At 37.8% G+C, this 22,247-nt stretch overlaps 1 protein-coding gene across 6 annotated transcripts in view; it reads left to right on the forward strand.

Annotated features, from left to right (window-relative positions):
* CTBP2 (C-terminal binding protein 2) overlaps positions 1-22,247 on the forward strand; it is a 2,784,951-nt gene that overhangs the window by 1,496,603 nt on the left and 1,266,101 nt on the right. The window lies entirely within an intron of this gene.

Raw genomic sequence — 22,247 nt, forward strand, 5'->3', positions numbered from 1 at the left:
TCAGACAAGAAACGTTTTACAGTGTAGATTCATACTGGAATTATTTCACCTCTATTAATGGGGACCCACCAACTCAACAAGATAAACAATATATATTGGAATCTGCTTATAGAACTACATCTTCCATTGTCTGGAGACTTTATACATGGAAATTTTTACATAGATCTTTTTATACACCTTTGATGATGAATAAAATAAATAATAAAGATAATCTATGTAAGAGATGTAATGTAGAAATTAATGCTGACTGGGCTCATATGTTTATGACTGTATGAAGTTGAAAGAATACTGGAAGTCAATTAATGAATTTTTGCAGGCTCTTTTTACAGATAATTTCATTATTTCTAAGTCTCTTATATTATTCAACACACCTGTACCTCAATGTGTTAAAAGAATAAGCTTCCCTTGTTATGGTCTATCCTAGCAGTGGACAGGAAAATAATAACTAGAAATTGGATTTCAGATACACCTCATTCGTTCAATGAATTTAAAATGTTACGAATATAATGTGCCATATGGAAATAAGCACAATTAGAATGAGAACAACTAGAAAAACATCATATTATATTGTATGGGATAATTTACAAAATTTGTTAAAAAATTCTAATTTCAATAGCACGGTATTTTAGTTTAATTAATTGATCTGATTGTAGTGGATGTCTTTGTAAATACTTTAGTTGTTTTGTTGAATATTATAATAATACCTATTTTTAATTACTTGTATAAAATTGTTATGATATTTCTCTTATATGTTAAAACAATAAACCTGTTTTGAAAAAAAAAAAATAAGGCTTAGGCTCTGCCCATTGGAAGTTACAGTGCAAACTTCCTGAGCTCCATTGGAGTGAATTATTTATTTATTTATTTATTTTTTATTTTACATTTGTTGACTGGGATATTCCGACTGGAATCATGTCCATTTTCAGCGGAGGCCCGGGGAGAAAAGCTCCAAAACAAACGATAACATTAAAACAATGAAGAAATTTTCAAATTTGATATGTACAAAGAATGTAAAATCAAGTTCTCAGGTTAGAGTTTCCCCCAGGTTGCAGTCAGGGGAAAATTTTACAGTAAATTGACTAGTGATTGACATTTAAGATAAGAGTTAGCCAGGCTTGTTACAGTGGCAAAGCCAGTTTAGAGCTAGATGTAGTTTAAGTCTGGTTTTAAATTGGGTTAGGGAGCAGAGCAATGTAATATCAGCTGGGAGTAGGTTCCAAAATCTTGGATTGTTATAGGGGGTGATAATATTCTTAAGAGCTTGTGTATTATCTGGGTTATGGAGGATTTTCTTGGCCACAATTAGAAGGTTAACTTGGATAAGACTGGGAAGTTCTAGCTACTTAAGTTGTTTAAGGTTGATGCAGTGGTGTGTTCTAAAAGGCAGACCTGTGGCAAACCTGGCAGTGTAATTGCAACGTCGACAGTCTGTTAAGTACAGACTTGTTTAGATTAGAGAGAAGGGGGAAGCATATAGAAGTGTTGAGAGTAGGTAAGAGCGGGCTATGACGATCTTAGCTGAAGGGGTTAAGAAGGCTTTAATTCTGTATAGTGACCCAAGTTTTTTATTGATGGTCTTGATCAATTGGTTTACGTGTAGGTCAAATTTTAGGTTATTATCAATAATGATGCCTAGTAGTTTTGTAGAAGGGTCATGAGAGATTATTGTCCTATCTTTTGCATTTATGGTGAAAGTAAAAGCAGTGGACCTTTGTGTGGGTGAGAATAGCAGCATTTTAGTTTTTTGGGGATTTAGTAACAATCAACATTCAGAGAGACAGTTTTCTATAGTATAAAAGGTGGACTGGGTAGCAGATCTCAAGTCTGCAGGAGATGTAGCTGAACAAATCATGGTGGAGTCATCAGCATAATGGATACAGCTGATATTAGGGATGACCGTATTTAGGTTGTTTTTTAAAGATGGAAAACAAGAGGGACCCTAATATGGAGCCTTGTGGGGCACCAAGGGTGTTAGGTAATAGTTTAGAGAGCTTATTCTGCCAGAGAACAGCCTGCTGCCTTCCACTGAGGTAGGATTTAAACCATTGAAGGGCTTTAGAATCTAGGCAGAAAGTCTGTGAATCAATAGATGATGATCCACCATATCAAATGCCTTAGAAAGATACAAGAAGAGGGCTGAGGATATTTGATTATTGTTACGGTTATTATTAATGGTATTGGCAAAAGCAGGGCGGAGGTCGTGCTATGGTGTGGACAGAAGCCATGTTAGGTATCAGCCAAGAGGTGATTCTGGATTAGGTGATGCATGACTTGTTTGTGTATACATTTTTCCATGATCTTTGCAAGTGGAGAAAGTATAGCTGTCAGTCTGTAGTTGGAGAATTCAGTGGAGGAACTTCCTTTATGTTGTGGGGTAACATAGGATGTTTTCCAAATGGTAGGAATTTTTGCCTCAGGTATGGTACGATTAATTAGTATTAAAACTGGGTAAGCAATAGCATCAGCTGATTTTTGAAGGTATTCGGCAGGGAGTTGGTCAGCTGAGAGAGTGGTGGGTTTTAATTTTTTGATTAAGGTGCGAATAAATGATGTGGACACTGGTTGAAAGCTGAAAGAGGGTGAGTTTATATGGGTGGTACTATCAGGGCCAGGAGAGCTAGAAGGTAATTGGCTAGCCAGAGCTTGAATTGTCTTGGTAAAGAAATAATTAAAACTGTCCAAGACATCCTAAGGAGATTTATCAGTGGTAGCAGCGGGGTAGGAGTGGAAGTTTTACCAGGATGAAGCAGATTATTCAGATCTGCCCAGAACTTCTGAGGGTTGTGCCGGTTGACTGTATGTAAATTACAGTAATATTGTTTTTTGTCTTGTAAGATAGATTTTTTGGTTTCATTCCTAGCTTGTCAGTATTTAACTTAATCATGGGGTCTTTAGTAGAGCGCCATAGAGCTCAAAGTTTGTTTCTGTTGGTAATTTTTAGTCGAGACATGTTAGAAAGCCATGGTGCAGTTTTTGCTTTAGTTCGCTTTAACCGTGCAGGTGCATGCCAGTTAAGGATTTCAAGAAATTTATTTTTGAAATATACAACTGCCTCCTCCAAAGGGAGGTAAGTTAGCATAGACCAATTACAGGAGTTAAGTTCCTGCTGGAATTTGGTACGGTCAAAGTCATTTTTGTTTCTGACTTTTCTGAGCAAGGGTATTTATGGATTATTGACTTTCTGCTTAACTATATAAGTGAGAAGATGGTCACTTAAGTCAACGGGGAGGATACTGGCATTGTACAGTTGGGGGTTACTATTTATGAGTATCCAGTCGAGTATGCTTTCCTTTTGGTTGAGTTTACCTAGCCTGGTGGGGGTAGTTATAATTTGTGAAAATGCATGTAGGTTAATGTGGGTAGTAGGGGACACTAAGGAACAGGTGCCCCAGTCTCTGTTAAAGTCTCCAAACAGTAGGGTTTTTTGGGGGTAGTGACATGATAGCCAGTGTAGGGTGTCTTCAAGGGTGGCTATATTATTACCTGAGGGAATGTACATACAAATGATGTTTATGTATTTACTGTTGTTAATTTGCAGTCTGGCGGCAAGAATGTCTGAATTACTAATCTGAAGTGGTTGATTAACAGCTGTGGTTACATTCAACTAAGATTTGTAGAGTATAGCTACCCACCCCCCTTCCTGGAAACACGATCCAGCCTGTGTATGTTATACCTAGGTGGTAACACTTCATTGTCTGTAGTGTTGGGTTTTAACCAGGTCTCAGATAAACAGAGAATCTCAGGGGAGTGGACAGTCAGGAGTGCATGCAGTTCATGTATTTTGTTATTAATACTCCTAATATTGCAATGATAGGCCAGGAGAGAGTTAGCTAGTCTACTATTTATAGTTTTATGGTTTAGGTTACAGGTAGTAGGGGTGTATGTATTAGAAGTGGATGGGCCTGGGTTGGGGTGAATGTCACCACTGACTATAAGGCTAGGACTATACTTAGTGATGAGCTTCAGGAGTTTGTTTACAAGTCTATAATAATGCTTAGATCTAGAGCTAAGGTGCCAGGAATTGGTACTCTGTAAAAGAGAATAAGTTGTGGTGTTGGACCCAATGTTATTAGCATAGCTGAGAGAGGGATGTTTTCCAGTTGGGGTTATAGTTTGTCCTTTTGGGTACTGATAACCAGTAAGTGATTGGTTTTCATACAAGGTAAGTGCATAAGCGACTAGCAGAATGGGTACTAAGGAGTAATATAACATTGTGAGAGAAGGAGTATAGTTGTAAGTATACAAGATTTGTTAGACAGAATAGCAGAAGATCAGATGGTAAGTGTATAGGTAGTAGTGTGAGGTGGAGAGTATATGAGTAGGTGGGAGCTGTTACAATGATTAAAACAGGGTGGGTAGAGTATAGTGATGAAAGCTGATAGGACGTTGAAGTAATGGGTGTGGTAACATACCTATAAATGTGGAGGTATTGGGGGCGGGTTAGAATTGGGGGCAGGGAGGTGAATGGAGCAAGCCCGAGCACAGCGTGGCTAACACCAACTCCAAGAATAATCTTAGGTATCTTCTTTGGTCTTGGTAAGTAAGGATAAGTAATGTAGTGATAACCTAATGGTCTTTTTTGTTTTTGTTAACACAATGAGTTAAGACATGGAGCGTGGCCTATAGCCAGCTAAGAAATGGTACGCGATTGTATCTATGGTGATCTGCACTTGATTGATGTACATTGAGACACCTCCATCTTTAGTCATTGTCTGTGCAGTACTGTTTTAAATGTATAGAAGGCACTGAAACCTTGCACTGCCAGGGTACTTTCTCTGGCTTGAAATCAAGTCTTTATTCTTTAGGGTAAAGAGAGCTTGGCAGGAGTGTAGTTTTTTGTTTAGGGTCCTGGCATTCAGCAGTAACACCTTGAGGTTCAGTTTAGTTGATTTTGCGAGGTAAATTAGTTTATCAATTTGGCATTGCTTAAAAAAGGCTCTGTGTGGGTGAATAAAGTTTTAGCCAGTATTCCGAAGCCTAGAAGAGACAGGGGCAGGCCATTCCTGGGAAAGCAAAGTGGTCTATTTACCATGTCCCTCCATGCTGACAAATATTGGATCCCCTTAGAATGTCACCAGAAACTCATCCAGTTGTTAAAAATCAGTCATCATTTGTCATATTGTGAAATCATCCTCAGTCAAGGTAATACGCTGCTCAATGCTAGACTCATACTAGCCTGAGACACATAGTCCAAGAGCTCTGTAGTATCTCTCCTGATATAGTCCAGCTAGGTACGTCTCAGGTTATTTACACCTACATGGACTATGATGGAATCATGCGGGTAACGGTGGCGTAATAAGTTTAGTGCATGTGTAGTTTTGCTAAACTCTGCCTTCCTGGCAACTAAACTCTTGTAGGAAGCAGGCTTAGCATAAGTAGTGTCTCACTGCCAAATGCTTTAAAGTAAGACCTGAAAAATATCCTTGTTCATTCAGGCAGTTAATACAGTGTTATGATAACAATAATGACCTGCTAGTTCAAAGTAAATGCAAGTACAGCAGTTAGCACTGCAGCCTTTAACTTTCAGGCTACAAGATTTGATTCTGGTCTTCAACAATATGCTCTCTCCCTGCACCCCCATGGGTTTTCTCTCGATACTATGGTTTCCTTCCATCTCTCAGCCATGTTGAATTACATTATCTACCTTCTCTAAAGGCTGTTTGTGTACTTGTATTGCACAGTTTTACTACACACATTTTCCTCTGTAAAGGAACATTTGACTTAGTTGGCATAACCTGCTAAACACACAACAAAGACACCTAGATGAATATATTTACAAAAACTGTCAAACTATCAGAGACAAACTTCTGAATAACAAGTGGTATTCCAGTTCTAGCTGTGTCATCAAAATATTACTCATGGTTTATGGTGAAATGACTGAAAACACAAACGTTGAGTGTAGTGGTGTTTCAGTGAACACATTTGAAATGGCACTTGACCAAACAAAAACTATAGTATCAAAAAATAGTTATATATGGAGACGTCGTCCCTCAAAACTCACAATATAGGGAGAGACCTCACTTCATCCCCTGTCTAATATAATCAGAGCTTGCCACATCTTAGGGAAAATGATTATTTTCCTTATCAAACAAATTTAGAGTGAAGAGTTTTTATCAAGTCAGTTTTGAGGAATTATGCTTTGTTCTCCAAAACTCATTGAAAACAATTACTACCATTATTTGCATATTGTCATCAATGTTACTTGTACCTTGTCTAAATAACTAGCAATGAGACCTCATTTAAATATTTTCATTTACATCAGCAGTACTCAATGTATTTAGGGAACATTCAGAAACACATATCAGATGGTGCAATCCAGTTTGAAGCAAGATTGCTCAGGTTGTTTTAACAGAGGGATTGAACAACCACTGTAGCAGTAAGAAGGCTCCAGAAAGTAACACTATAGCGGTCTTGACAGACATCACGACATGCAAATGCAGCAGTACATGAGTGCTACCATTGTTGTAAATTAGCCATGTTCCATACATGAGTCATACATTTTAATTGGAGCAGCCAATTCAGAGGCACACATCACTGTGCTATTTCTAGAACAAAGTGATGGGAGTACACCTCGCCATTTTAATGATGTATATACCCAGTGTTGTCTATGACAGAAGCAGGGATATCAGCATCATATCAGGTAAGTATTGTAAGGATGTGTATCACTGTGCATACCTCTCAACTGTCCAGATTGTCACAGAATGTCCAGATTTTTGCCTCGTATTTTCAATCTGTACCTAATAAATTTTTGTTTTTCTGACAAATCTTTGACAAATCAATGAGGACTGAAGTCAGGAATTAGCATGCACGTGTGTGTGTGTGTGTGTGTGTGTGTGTGTGTGTGTGTGTGTGTGTGTGTGTGTGTGTGTGTGTGTCTATGCACGAGCATGTAGTGGCATGACTGGAGCTGTCTTGGTATCTGTGTATGTGTGTGTGTGTGTGTGTGTGTACATGTATGTGCTTGCACGTGTATGTGTGTATGTGTGTGTGTGTGTGTGTGTGTGTGTGTGTGTGTGTGTATGTGTGTGTGTGTGTGTGTGTGTGTGTGTGTGTGTCTGTGTGTGTGTGAACATCATGTGTGCATGTAGGGGCATGACTGGGGCAGTCTTGGTATGTGTGTATGTGTGTGTGTGTGTGTGTGTGTGTGTGTGTGTATATATATGCTTCTAGGTGCCTTGTTTTATTGATTACTAGGGAGAACATTTAACACAGCTGTCCCATTAGCAACATGCAAATGAGTTACTAATAAGCTTTGTCTCAAAGCAGCTCTCATGTTTCCAAATAACTTTTTATCACTGTGTTTATTTTTTTATTTTATTTTATTTTACTTGCATTTTTACCAGGGTAGAGCACTGATCTCCACATACCTTTTTCGGACTCAGTCCAGGAGTGCTGTCTGATTAAATGAATTGCTCAGGGTCACACAGTTAGGCAATCAAACCCTGGACCACAAGGAATAATAAACAGCTTGTTAACAGCTCTTTAATCCTGTATGCCAACTGCTAGTTGAAGCACTACTGTAGCTCATAGAGAAAGCTCTACTAGTGCTATGGCAATAATTTATCTTAAAGTCAAATAACTTATAAAATGAAGAGTTGTAGTTGCCCACTGATATGCTATTCAAGAAATGATATTTTTATTTTATTCACAGGCACCATTTAGGTACTTGCAGAAAAAAACAGAAAATAATATTTTCCATTTTTTAATCAATTATTATAAATAAATTTAATGTGAAACAACATAGGGAAGTACAAAGGTTTGTGTTGCTGCTTCACATTTGTTTGTTATCCAGTTTTGTAGTTCGATGGGGTGCCTTATGTGCATATTCTGTATAATCTATTTTGTTCAGTTGGATTTTTACCATATACTCTTGTTTTCTCCCTCACATCCTAAAGATGTGATTTAGGTGAATTGGTGATCCTTTAGTGTGTGATGTGTGTGTGTGTGTGTGTGTGTGTGTGTGTGTGTGTGTGTGTGTGTGTGTGTGTGTGTGTGTGTGTGTGTGTGTTGCCGGGTCTATATTAGAACATCGAAGTTTCAAAATTTGAATGTTCTAATATCGAACCCTATTCAGCGAAAGCTGAAAACCGAACATACAGAACAGCAAATTTTTTCCTAGGGAAAAATTTGCTGTTCCAAAACACATACACACAACACAAGCACACCAAACAAACAGCAATCCACACGCACACACACACGCACACACACACACACACACACACACACACACACCTAAAACCTTACACCTAACCCTACACTAAACTATACACACACCACTAACTATCCAATTTCCTTAACCCAAACCCTAACCCTAAGGTCCTTCACTATCGCACACTCACCTCACCCGCTCCCTAACCCTAACTCACCTACCCTGCCCTAACTCTCACGTCCACACAATCGCACACTTACCAGACCCGCGCCCTAACCCTAACTCACCTAACCCGCCCTAACCCTCATGTCCACACAATCGCACATATACCTAAACCGCACCCTAACCCTAACCCACATTCAATCGCACACTTACCTGAACCCGACCCGTAACTTTCCACCACAGCTCCGAAAATACCGAAGCAACAGAAATGAACAACCAAATTCTTTTCCTAGGAAAAAATTTGGTTTTCTGTTGCTTTGATATTTTCAACTTTCACTGAATATGGTTCGATATTAGAACATTCGAAGTTTTGAAACTTCAATGTTCTAATATAGACCCGTGTTGCCCATTCCAGGTTTGATTTCTCTGCCTTTCACCCACTAGGTACATACCATGAGCAAAGGTTCATTTAGATACATAGTTAAATAGACAGACAACCTGACATAGATATAGACATAGATAGATACTATTTTGTTTGTGAACAAAAAAAGACACCGTTTGATATTTCTAACAAAGAAGTGTTACTAATGTTAAAAAAAGGTTACTACAGGGTACTATGAGAATGAATGTCATAGAATAACAGTACAAGGCAGTAGTGTTCTGTATGTATATACACTGTAATTGATTTGAAATGTGCAAGAAATGTTCAATAATAAAAATATCCTTGTATCTGCATAAAAATAAAGTAATAATTTGGTTAGTATCATCTAGCGTTTACATTTTTTTTTCAGTTTTCTGCAAAAGAAATAAGTAGTGTTTTTACATTAAACAGAAGATAAGACATGAATGGTATATATCTGTGATGTCCGATATATATGGCCAGGGATGTAAAATACTTGACAGCCTTTAACCACTAGCCATGCATCAGTGTGCCTGATGCATGTCATTAACAGTCTTTCTGCACTTACAGTATAAACTACATTTTTTGTTAAATTTTAAACTCTATATCATTTACATATGTAAATTTTATTGCAGTAATTTATAATAAAGAAGTCCTGACAGAGGTGTGTATGTGTACATGTGTGTGCGTACAAGAGTGAATGATGGCTAAGGGGACACTTTAATGTTAACACACCAAGATAAGACTCAAATAAATCTGTCATTAATTTCTATAGACTATATTTCACCAATTTGAGTTTGCCTTTGGCTAGGTAACATTGTTAGACTTCATCTGTCTTAATGGTATAATAACAACATCATCATCATAATCACTTTCTAAACCACTTTCCCTGGTGACCGTTGCAATAGTAAGAAGATGAACAGGGTAGACAAGACCTCCCTATCCCCTGCAGTTATCCTGTCAGATCCCTGGGCATTCCCAGCCAAACTGAGAAATGTTATCCTTCCAAAGTACCCTGATGTTGCCTCAAGGCCTTCTGTCAGTGGGTTATGTGTGGCATATATCTCCTGCGAGATGCCAAAAGGGTATCTTCATAAGAGAGGAAACTACCTCAATTGATACCTCTCAACAGACAGGAGCAGTAGCTATACTCTGAGGTCCTCCCTTATTGTCACTGTTTCATGGAGAGTGAGCCCAGCTGCTATAGAACAAACCTCATTTCTACTACCAGTATCCATGACTTTTCCCTTTCAGTCAGCACCCAAAATTACCATAGGTGAGGATGGGGCATAGACTGACTGGTAAACTAAGAGCTTTGTCCAGCAATGCAGCTCTCTCTTCTCTAGTAGAATGTCTACAGTACTTTAGCTCCAGCAAGTGTCAAATGGTCAGTCTCCCAGTGACCTCTATCCTTTCCTGTAAACAAGACCCAAGATATCTAAAGTCAATGTGAGATAGATGCTGCCCCTCACCTAGAGAGAGAGAGAGAATAATCCTGTCTTTTGAGGGAGATAGTCATAATTTGTGATTCAGCGATGTTGAGTTTCATCCCAGCCACGTCACATTCAGTAAGCTGTCACTCCGGTACATGTTTCTTGATGCTAAGAGAATGTCATCATCTGCAAACAACATGCAACCCTCACATGCACAAAATTAATACTCTCCATAATTTGACTGATGCTCCATATGCTATCCATGAAAAGCAGATACAGGAGGGGAGACAAGCCACATACTTGGTGGAGTCATATGATTTGGAACATACTCTACTTAATGCAGGGAAATGCACACATATTTCACAGCCAAAATACAGAGACCAAATGGCAAGCAGCAACAACCTTTAGGTCATGACCTGTTGTAACACTTCCCACAAGACTTTGCAGGGCACGTGGTTATATGCCTTGTGCAAGTCCACAAAACATTTTCAGATTGTATTGGCAGATGCATATGACCCTGCAATATATGTACAAAGACAGAGTTGATTCACTGTCAGAACAGAAATAGCATTGCTTCTCCTGACTCTGAGGCTTGGCTATAGGATGTATGCTTATTTCCAGCCCCATGATATGTATGTTTCTAAGAAAAATGAAGAGTGTGACTTTTCTTTATCTGAATCACATACGGGCCCTTTTTGAAAATGAGTACCACTTTGCCACCCTAAACATCCTATCCCAGCTTTCTATGCAATGTTTAAAAGGCATGTTAACCATGACAGTCCAGCAATTTCCAGCAGAGTCTGCATTTCTGGATGGGTCTCATGCAATTCTATGGCAAGTGGAACTGTCTGATCACTTTATTCATGGCATCTACCAAAATGGATTCAGTTCTACTATTTACTTCTGGCATTGCTTTCTCAGAGGAGTTCATGCCAGCCACCTTCATGAGTTCATTTGGTACTTAATCGTCAAGGCTTTCCTATATAATGCACAGCCCTCCATGTCTTGATTGCTTCATCCCAAATTAACTTATATTTGCTCCTTTTCCTATGTAGGAAGAAACATATATGTCTCTTTGAAAAAAAAATCATCACTGTAATTAAGTGTTCTGCCTAAGAATGTCGTCATGGCACATAAATGAAAGAAAATCTGTAAACGTGGAAAAGAGACACAAATTTCATTTAAACATGCCAGTGCTTCTATGTAGATTAGAATTTCAGTTTTCAAAATGTTGTAATAGGCAATTTTTGTATTTTTTTTTTTCAAAGAAGAATTGTTTCAAAGAATTTCTTTCTGAGTCTGAGACATTGTGATATTTAACCTCCTTCTCTATTCTGTTTTGTTCTATTCTGTTCTGTTTACTTGTACTGGTTTGCTTCATTTTAAAGATTTGGGATGTTTTCTTGAACTAAAACTACCTCAGCAGTATCCACTAATGGTTTTGATTCCTTAGGACCTTCATTAAATACATGAAAGACCAAATTCATAATTTTTGAAACAGCCAAAGGCCTTTCACAGATCCTTCAGCCTTGATTTGTAACCTCATCACTGAAGTTTCCCCACACTTAGTGCAACAATTTAAATATTTAGATTTCTGGTTTGATCAGCAGCACACCTTTTCTTCCTATATTAAACCTACTTTTGCTAAACTTAAGGATTTTTAAACCATGTGCCACAAAATTTCACATCTGTTAGCACTCAAAGCAAAATCCGCCATTACAAAAGGTGAGCTTATTCCCATTCTTAGCATATTGATTTCCACTAGTGACTGGAGGGTCCCTTATCAACTACATTTCAGGTCCTATTAAGAAAATTCTTCAGGTTTAAGGTTCAATTACTCTGCACCAAATGTCACTCTACCACACTGACTACAGCAAATATAGTACCATTCTTCAACCACTCATGGTGGTCTCCATGTTAGACACCATCTGACCATTGCCTTCTGTTTCAGACCAAAATCTTCACCTGTACTCTCCACTTCACAGATTCCAAGTCATTCATTCTGGTCCCTCCTAATTATTCCTTGGAAAGCTTTGATAAACTACCATCCTTGGTGGGGGGGACCTAAAGTATGCAACTCATTCCACTTAGGAGTAGGTCCTTGGTAACATTTCATCCATTAAGTCTAAGCTTGTCAGCCACATCTTCACCAATACTGTGTGCACTGCCTTGGCTCTGTAGTACACAGGGATGGAGCCCTAAGTGTGACTCAGATAACTACAGATTGATTAGTGGCTCAATCACTGAAGCAGCCAGGGAGGGTGAATTGGAAAGTAGCAACATTTTTCCAGCTCACTTTTCTGGGATGGAGGGGAGGGACTGCTTCTACAGTTAGGCACTGCCTTGGTGATTCAGGGTGTGCGGCAATTGCAAATCAGAGTTCCCTTAAGAGTCAGCATTACAAGATAAGGCTGGAGCTGATTCACATTACATCAGAATATTTGCATGACACCAGCAGCTCTGTCCAGTTAGAGCATTCCAAAAAATCACCTGCATACACAACGGCATGTACGACACTGCTGGATGCTCCATGTTTTCCCATTGCCTTTCCATCCCATCTATAGCCAAGGCAGTCCCAGCCCTGGGAGGATAGTGTGAAAGATATACTGATTAGGAGTAATTAAAAGTGGCAGATAATCAGCTGAAGGTATGTAGGGGAAGCCAAAAATTATAAAAAAATACTTTGTGTAAAAGTGTGAGCAAATAATCTCTCTGCCTAGCAAAATATGAAATGGAGCTTCCACAATGCAGAAATCTTTATGAATATGCATTTTTTCGGCTAGAATCATTTTGAATACATTGGCAGCATGATGATTTATTGCAAAGTTCTCTGCCTCACATCTCTGATACTGTCCTACCATATTTTCCACCTCTCCCCTATTACCCGGTTACTCCCTCCCTTTCACTACTTGTCCTTTCTTTTTCGTTCTTTCTTTGCACTTTCTTCTTGTCCCATTGCTCCTCTCTCCTGTTCTCTATTCTTAACCCCCTCCTGTATCTTTTACTACTGTACTTCATGATCTCCTCTCATCTGTCTCAAGCTGTTCTCATTTTACTATTGTCTTCAAAATAATCTCTTTACTTAGTCCTATCCGTTTGACCTCTCATTGACCATTGTACAGATGTCTGTTTTGCATTTCATTTTGTTCACATTTTTCTTTATTTTCAAAACTGTCCATGTTCTTACTACTTATATATAATGTAACTTTAATACTATTGTCCACTTTGTTTATGTAATGTGATGTGCTTGGAACTTTTCTCCCTAGGCCTTAACTGAAAGTGGGTACTCTGGACCTAATCGGACTTTCCCAGTAAACAAATATCAGTAAGTAAATAAATAAAATAAAAAAATCTCCAGGATCTCAAGTTCAGTCCTGGCCTCCTCACTATCTCTATGGAATTTTGCATATACTTCCAGTGTCTATATAAGTTTTCTGTGGTCATTCTGGCTTGTTCGTCAGTTTTCAAAAATATGCTACTAAGTTGCATACAGTAAAATTCCATATACATGTTGTATTTACCCCTGCAACTGTAGCTTGGGTATCAGGAGAAAAACAGTTCAAGAAGGACAAGTTTATAACCTTATGGTTAAATGCTCACTACAAACCTATTTGGAAACAATTACATAAACAGGTCTATACTGAACTTAGTCACAACAACAGATCAGATCATTTAACTATAATACCATTTCCTTTAGTTTGGATGTTAAAAGATTATCTGGAAGGCAAACATAAAAATAATAAACTGCCATCCAAATATATGAACATCACACTAACAACATTTAAATCGTTCATAAACAAAGTCCCAAATATTAATTCATGGTTCTTTCTGATCTTTCCTATAGCCTTCACACCCACTATCCTTGATACATACCAAATTCAGAAAATGAATATGCTCAAGATAGGCTCAATAAGCTACTGGCATCAGTTGGTAGAACAAGAGAAAAATATTAACTAAAGATCAGATAACCAGAAAATATAATATAAATAATGACTCATGGCTACTTTTGCAAAATCTAAGACAATATTTTATAGACAGAATTGAACAAATGCAAGATACAGTTAGACATACTGTCCCAAAAATTATTGATTACATTATTATAATTAATAATCAACCTTATCAAAGTGCAGGATATCTATCTAACATTTACAAAATAATTAAAACAACAAAAATATACCAAATAGACACCTACTGGAATTATTATACACAGATAAATAATCACCCTCCTAACAAAAAGGAAAAAAAGATTATCTTAAAATCTTCCAAGAAGTCATCATTATCAATAAACTTGCAGTTATTCACATGGAGATATTTGAATAGAAGTTTTTATACACCACATAAATTATCTAAGATGTATGCAAGTGAAGATCTATGTTGGAGATGTCAGACTAAAATAAGAGCAGACTGGCAACATATTTTTTACGAATGTGTCTTACTTTGTATTGGAATAATATTAATTATTTTTTTCAGACTGTTTTTAATGATAATTATCAATTATCAAAATCTATGATTTTATTCAACTCTCCTGTTCTGGATTGTGTGCCAAAAAAAGATTTTCAAATCTTATGGACTTTAATGGCAGCAGCTCGCAAAATCATCACCATTCACTGGAAAAGTGAGACTCATCCTACATTTAATGAATTTAAAAATTTAGTTAGAACAGTTTGACAAATGGAAATATCTCCTCTAAAGAACAGAACTACCAGACTTACAACTTTATACAACTCTTGGATGAAAGTACTAGAAATAATTGAGAAAATGGACAAAGATATATGAACTTATATATCATACTTCAGGTTACACCTTAAACTTATTTATGGCTTTCTTCTTAACAGACACCAATGTATATAGTTATATAATGTTTTTAAAGTTTATAGGTTTTACAATTGTATATATATCATTTTCGTTTTTGATTTCATGTAATATTTGACAAATTATCAATAAAAAAAAGGAAAAAAAAAAGAAGGACAAGTTCACTTACTTTGTTAACAAATAAATAAATAATAAATTAGTTTTGTAAGTTTGTTTGTACCACTGAAATAGCACAAGATTTTGCTGATGTACTGTGTGTTATCTGTTTTTTGATTTTGTTATTCATTTATTAATTGGGTAAGCTTGTTTGATACAAGTGTCCCTTTTTAGAGGTGCCTGGGACTACTGTATAGTTAACTGACTTGCTCAAAATGACAAAGTGGGCAAATGTCGGTTGAAAGAATTGAACTCTGTACCCTTGACTACAGGAAACAGCTTAAGTGCTATTTACTGTTTAATAATAGATAATACTTCCAATGCAGATGCTGTATTTCTTGTGCACTGTCTTACAAGTCGCATTTTACTCCAAGAGTGATCCCACGGACAGTCACTGCTACCTGAGGAGTTTACAAAACAAAGGGTGATACAGAAATAGGCTGCCTGTTTTTTGCTCTGTATCATACATGCACACACTCACACCTCTGGACAATTTAGAGTCCCCGTTCCACCTACTGCTTGTCTTTGGAAATGGAGGAAATAAACAGAGCACCTGGAGAAAACCCACACAAACAGAGAGAGGACATGCAGCCTGCATTGAAGACACCTCAGCTCTGTTTACAGTGTTGCCTTAATATTTTATGTAATGAAGTCAGAGACGAAAAAAAATGCCCATGGGTCCAAGCTACTTACCTTATACAATATAAAAAATAAATAAGCATTACCATGCTCATAAAAGGCATGAGTTCAGTATTGTCTTCAGGTACAAATGAACTTCACTGATAATAAGGCCTATTCTGTATCCCAGGGACTCTGTTAGCTGTCTGGCTGACACAACAGATTTATCTGTTGCAAGGAACAGTGAAAGGAACGATTTTCAATTATTCTCAGTCAGGAAATAGCTGTACTACAATCTATAAACACTATTTGGAATTTCTGATTTGCTTATGTTTCTAGGGAAAGTGTGTTTATCAGGGAAACATTTAAGATTTGTTGTTTCATTTTATACTAGGTAATATTTTAGGGCTTGCTCCAAAGACGAAGCTAGCAGCCACATTTTGACAGATAATCATTTCTATGAATAGAGTGGTACTGGTCACCATGTTAGAATAATCAGTGTGGCAGTACGCTGTACTTTTGTAGCTCTGTATCAGACATATCTGATCCATAGGTCATTTTAGTCATTCATTTTATAAAATATACCTATTTATATGTGTTTTTTCACTGCCATTACCTTGCTTAGCAAATATGAAAGGGAAAGAGCCATGTAACTACAGTATCTGGATGTGAAGAATGGAGATTTTGTTTTTTAATTTCAGACTTTCAAACATTATATAGCCTCCCATAGGGGAAAATGACTTTTGCCTTGTATGCTGAAGTCTTTTTTTTTTGCAGAATACGTATGTGTGTGTGTGTCTGTCTGTCTTGCCTGCACATAACTGCAAATACAGTGAAACAGATACTATTGTTCTTAATGGCAGCATATTGTGACAACATAAAGGGAAGATCAGTAATTGCTTCACAGCAAAGCTGTCAAGCTGAGCATTTTAACAAAGGACCACAAGTGGAATCTGTCCATTTAATGTAATGAGAGGAAGAAAGGAAGTTGTTTCTCAAAGATCCAATCTAGAAAGGCAGAATGCACTGTAGTCAGACAGTCTTGCTAAAAACAGTAAAGCAAACACACATGAACTGCAGAGAAATGACAAACTGTCTTCTTCTGTTGGAGTCTTGTTAAGTGTCATTCTGGAAAGTCACTAGTAGGTGTGATAATAATCCCATTTTACCTTACTTTAATTTAAAACGAGGGTGTCTTGCCTTGTGGTAGGTGAAGAAGCCAGATGAATATCTCCTACAAAGAATAATGTTATGTTCTTTCTAATAGTTCGGGAATGCAGCTGTGTAGTTTAAATGTACTCCCTGTGCTCAGTTACCAAAGACTTGAACTTACTTCTCTTCTAGTTTAGTCGTTATTGGCAGATGAGCACTGCTTAGATGACCAAGTTTAAAATGTTATGAACAGGGTTTTTATTTACAATTTTGTCGGCTGGATCAAGGGATGTTTCCGCCCTTGATATCATACTGGGCGTGCATGGGGGGGGGGGGGTCAAAATGTAATATTCTACCCTGAATGTAATGGTGGAAGTTTCCCCTTTGTGGGTAGGGGTGGGTTAACAAGTAGTACACTTGTATCAGTTAAATTATACAGTTAGTAAGTAAAACAATGGCTTAGAACACATCTTGCTCAATTTTAATATTTTTCTTGTACAGTGGAGCCCTTGAGGGCTTCTAATCTTATAGCTAAAGATCAATTAAAGAAAAAAAAAGAGTTTAGAATAAGACAAACACTAAAATATTAAGAAGGAAATTGGAAAACTACCAATGTAAAATAAGTAATATTGATCGTCAAAGTTCTACGGTGTGTTCATGGGTACTTCGTCAGATCTGCTGAGTGTGTAGGCTATAGTGTGTGGTCTGGTGCCTACTTTTGTAAAGGAGAACTGCCTCTGTTCTCCTGTCCTACGCAGGATAACCAGGCTAGGAGTAGTTAGTTGGTCAGTGTCCTGTGTTAAATATTAGAGAAGGGAAGCAATGGAGAGCATGTAAAGGGGTCCAAGCTCAGCTGCCAGGGATTGGCTAAGAGCTATTGTAGCTAGTGTGGTGAATTGGTTTAAGTAATGGTAGGTTCAGCTCAATAGAACTCTGACATCTTTTTTTTTATTATCCCCACATATTCTGTGAAAATTTGCAATCACCCTTCTAGTCATCCAGACTAGCATTAAGGGTTGCCAGGGAAATGTTCTGTTTGATATGTTAAAGGAACCTATTCCAGAATCAGGGCATGTTGTTAATGTTGTAGCACAAGGTTAAGTCTCTACAGCAGGTGTTTGTTTACAACGAGCTCTATTTATATGAAGAAGTTCAGTCCCTGTGGGGTCATTCATAGACTGGAAGGCTAAACAGAGATCATGGTCCCTTAGGATCCAGTACAAGACAGAGAAGAATGATAGAACTTTTAGTCTAAAAATAACTAAAGGTACTAAGACCTGAGGTATTTTTTGGTGAGGAAACATTGAAGTTTGTTAAGCTGATTTAGGTGCTTAGTGAAGTATGTCTAATGATGACCTTAATAAGGGAAGAATAAAGTAGGGTTTTTACTTCTATTGATCTTGAAGAGATGCCAGAAAGGGATGAGCTGTGCAAGACAGGAGGTTTTGTAATTATAACAGAGATGTGGTGATCAAATGAAAGCACCAAAGCATCTGATCAGTGATTCACATTTATGTGAAATGTTATTGATATGATATGGTTTGCTGATGGCAGATTTACCAAAGAAAACTGTACTGCATTTCTTATAAGTGCAGTCCATAATTAACACATAAGACATTGGTCCAGCCCTTAATGGAGAATGTGAGTATCACACTTGGATTCAATAACAATGTTTTTCAGTGTTCAGCAAACTTGATTAGGCAAAGTCCTCTGATATCAGCTGTCACATCAGAGTATAGCCCAAAGAGAGGTGGCGAAGACAGAGACCTGGGAGATAGGACTGATGATGTTTTTCCTTTCAAGAGCAAATAATGCCAAATTTAATGGTCTGATGTTGCCAGATAATATGGTCAAAAGCCATCCAGTAAACTGCATATGGAGTAATATTGAGTTGGTAGAGTATGTCATTAATCCCATTGTGAGGCATTATTTATTTTAATTCATCTGTTAAGTTTAGTGGCCTGAACCTCAGGTATTCATTGTCAGCCATATGTTTGTTACGTAAATAGTAGGAAACAAAACCAATACTGACAAAATTTCATTGCAAATGTACAGAATGTGTGAGCTGTTACCATCAAAGAGCATTGCATAGTTGGTGTACACTTATAGTAATTTGAAATATACTGCATGTATTGATTACAATAGAAACAAGAAAACATTACATTGTGAAGTGCAGTTTACTTTGCTACACTGCAGTTATAGATTATAGAACTGTTCTTTCCCCCAGTTGGTATCATATTGTGTGCTGCAGGACTACATGGTCATGCTTATAACTTGAAGACCTAGGGTTTTTTCCATGAAAGTTTCCTGACTATTTTTTAGATCAAGTGCCTTCAGCTAACTTGTCAGATATGTAAACACCATGATAATCGATGTTCAGGCTACTCTTATTCCCAATGAAGTCCTGCAGAAACATAGCTGATTATTGCTGTTTGCTCTGCAGTCACATTTCCAAGACAAATGATGTTCTTTCTCCTCTCTTATGCTGTACAACATTTTTCAAATATCTTACAGTAGTAATGTCAGCTTTACAGATTAGTAATCCACTGGAGTTGTTGTATTTGCTTGATTTATAACTGAGGATTACAACTCTGAAAAAACACAGTGCGTACGACTTCAGACCAGCTGTGGCCTGCTGTGGCTCCAGTCTTTATGCATCTGTATAATGTTTTTCGAGTGTTTCATCTTTTCAGAGGAAGCCTCCTGAATTCCTGAGTAGACAAAGGAACTAATCTTCTGGAAAGGTAGTAGACATTTTATTGTCAGTGGCAACAAAGGATAGACTTCTTGTATTTTCTGTCTTTAATGGATTCCTCCCAGCAGTTCCTATCTTGGGGTGTACTGCCCACATAACTTAAATGTAAGTTGCCCATTCCTTTCTATAACTATAAGGCATCTCCAAAAATGACTGACTCATTTTAGGGTAGAAAGCAGTCTTGGAGAGGTTCAGATTTCTGGATTCCTGAAGCACCCTGAAAAGAGCCCTACTTGTAAAATCCCTTGAGTGGAAAGAGATCCTTTACACGTTGCAGGCTATAAAAGCCCATCATCAGTCAGAAGACTCACTTCTGAACAGTCTATATAACTACTCTGTGATGCGGTATCTAATTAAATAGATTAGTAGCAGGTTCTACTCACTCTGCACTGCTTCAGAGAAGCATTTTATGTCTGGCAGTGAGTGTCTATTGGCATTTCAGGTCCAAAGTAGTTTGTTGGTATCTCAGATCAAATGTAGTGGGTCAAATTCTGAGAGAAGAAAACTGTCTAGCATATATGCAGAGCTTATGCTCAAAATTCTGCCTTGGTTATGTGAGTTCTGATAATTAATGGTTCACCTGGAAGCATGTTTGTTTACCAACAAGAAAGATGGCCTCTTTTCCTGATCCTGCCCTCCAATACCAACAGCAGTGAATAATAAGGATTGTACTCCCAAAAGTGGAATATTTTTATAAATACATCCCACACTTCATATAAGAACACTCATCCATCTATTTACTTAACTGAATAAACTACTTGAAACTTCAACAAGGCATATTTGTTCCTCCCACAGGGAAGGAATCAAAGAGAGAGAGAGAAAGAGAGAGTTTCCTAGATCTGCTAGCTAAAGTAATTTTATCTGGGCTAATCCCTTGTACTGTGTTTCCAGTTCATATATTCTGGCAAGTTCCATGTGGAGACCCAGACTCCACATTCTGAAACCATGAGCTTATATCCTCCTCCTCAGTTTACCAATGGGTGGCCCTCCTCCACCTCAAGGCTTTTTGCTTTTTGTATGGCCCAGTTATCCATGCAAGCATGCTGAAGAGGGTTTCTAAATGCTTGTATTGTCTTTAACTCATATAGTTTATGATATAGAAAATAAGTGCTTCTTCATTTGAGCTCAGAAATATAGACTGGGTGATCTTTCTGCTAGCATCCAGGGATCTTTAAGCTGTCTTCGACATCTTTTGGATATGGGTACCAGTTTTTGGTGAGGGTGCATACTTTAGCCTTCATTTTACTTTTTTTAATGCTTTTTATGTAATTATGCCCTCTTTCCTGCTGGCTGTTCAGCTTCCTCACTAAAGTTGCACTCATTACTACTTACCATTGTGAGAGCCAGTTGTGGGAGAAGCCTTCATACAGGTAAACAAAAGTGGATTTCCTGCATTATAACCTAACCTCTGCACTGGGGGGACTGATGTGCAGACTCACAAACAAGAGGGGCTGCTATCTCTTCCCTTGTGCATATGTCTTCTGACGTTGCACACACATGACAAAGTTTGTCACCCAAACAAAGGTTGGCAGCAGAACCAAGAACATATCCCTGGCCCATAGACTTCATGCCATACTTCTTTCTCTGCAGTAAGTGCCAGTATTGCAACAGGTGGTAACACCTTCCATTTCCGACATGAGCAAGGTGATGTTAAGGCCTCACATATGCCCTTCTTTGTGTGCTTTGTGTGTGCTTTTCAACCAGCTAAGGCATTAGCCAATCTCAGCTTGTCTGGGTAACAGGTGTGGTGGTATTCTACTCTGTAGTAGGGCCAGAGCAATTTTGACCTTTGCAACTCAGATTCCCTTCAGAAGCTCAAAGTCTCCAAAAGACTGAAGTTTTGAAACTTTGAACATTTTGAATGGAGATCACCGTACAGCGCAGAATGGGAATTTTACTGTTTCTCTCACTTTAGTGGGATCTTAGAGTTGGTATATTTATTTAGCAGGGGGTGTGGGGTGTTTGCCCTCCTGCAAAAATAAATTACAATTTCAAAGTTTTAAAACTTTGATCTTATCGTCTCGGCCATTTGCAGTTCGAAGTTTGGAAACTTTGAGCTTGTAAAGTAGATCCTGCAACTATGGGGAGAGTAAACCTGTAGCCTGGAATAGAATAAGTAACTATTTTTCTCAGGTGTTCTTTATCATGGGTCTTAATCAAGATTCCTACAGGGACTTTAGTTATGAGACTTTTACTTCCTTCTTCTGAGTGTCAGGTTTATGTCACTGGATGGGATATTTAAAGTACACATCAACTCTTCCAGTAAGACTTTAGAGCTCTAGGCCTTTATCTGGAAAGAGGTACCGGAATTTTTCATCAAGACTAATATTCCCTGAGGAATTATATTTCTGCCTGAACATAATTTACAAGGTGTCCTTGAACTAATACATCCACCTCCGTTCTTTCTTCTTGTGGTTCACAACAGGGTTGCATGACTTCTTCTTACTTTGGAAGCACACTTGTATTTCCAGTTATTGTGCATAAGAGTGAAGGCTCTCCACAAAGAATACCAGTTCAGTTTATCTGTCTAGGGATGATAGTAGTCTTACTGATACTATATGCATAGTTTGCTGACTGTATTACTTGTTGTCACCAGGCACAGTGGCAGTC

Source organism: Protopterus annectens, chromosome 14.part0 (assembly GCF_019279795.1).
Source record: "Protopterus annectens isolate FY-2018-M chromosome 14.part0, PAN1.0, whole genome shotgun sequence".
Lineage (NCBI taxonomy): Eukaryota > Metazoa > Chordata > Ceratodontiformes > Protopteridae > Protopterus > Protopterus annectens.